Source organism: Sinocyclocheilus grahami, unplaced genomic scaffold (genome assembly GCF_001515645.1).
Source record: "Sinocyclocheilus grahami isolate Dianchi unplaced genomic scaffold, SAMN03320097.WGS_v1.1 scaffold71.1, whole genome shotgun sequence".
Taxonomy (NCBI): Eukaryota; Metazoa; Chordata; class Actinopteri; order Cypriniformes; family Cyprinidae; genus Sinocyclocheilus; species Sinocyclocheilus grahami.
The window spans coordinates 172,533-172,951 of NW_015505250.1; the positions used below are offsets into that span (position 1 = coordinate 172,533).

General features: G+C 49.6%; 1 protein-coding gene across 1 annotated transcript in view; it reads right to left on the reverse strand.

The window, feature by feature from the left end:
• Positions 1-419, reverse strand: part of LOC107585477 (decaprenyl-diphosphate synthase subunit 2-like) — a 33,849-nt gene that overhangs the window by 32,880 nt on the left and 550 nt on the right. The window lies entirely within an intron of this gene.

Below are 419 nucleotides of genomic sequence, written 5' to 3' on the forward strand. Positions count from 1 at the left end.
TAAATACAACTTAACCACTGATTTGTAGTCGTGTCCTCTTTTGGAAGACCAAACAAAGTAGTTTCACTTTCACAATGAAAAACACAGTGGCCTAGTGTGAGCCGAAGCCCCGGCTTAGCATGCGCTGAGGCCGGATAGAGTGAGCTGAGGCGGCGGAGTCGAGAACGGTGCACCCGGCGGATGCGACGAATAAGCGGCAACCACATGTGACGTGGACTCCGCTTTGTCCACGGTGAACGTTGAAGTATTCCCTCAGCGACCAGCACAGATCAGCTCTAGGCATGACGAAGCGGATATCGTCCTCTTTTGGAAGACCAAACAAAGTAGTTTCGCTTTCACAACGAAGCACACAGCTCTTCACGACATGGCTGCAGCGTCAACAATACTACAGCGAGAATAAAAGCTACACCTTATTTCTT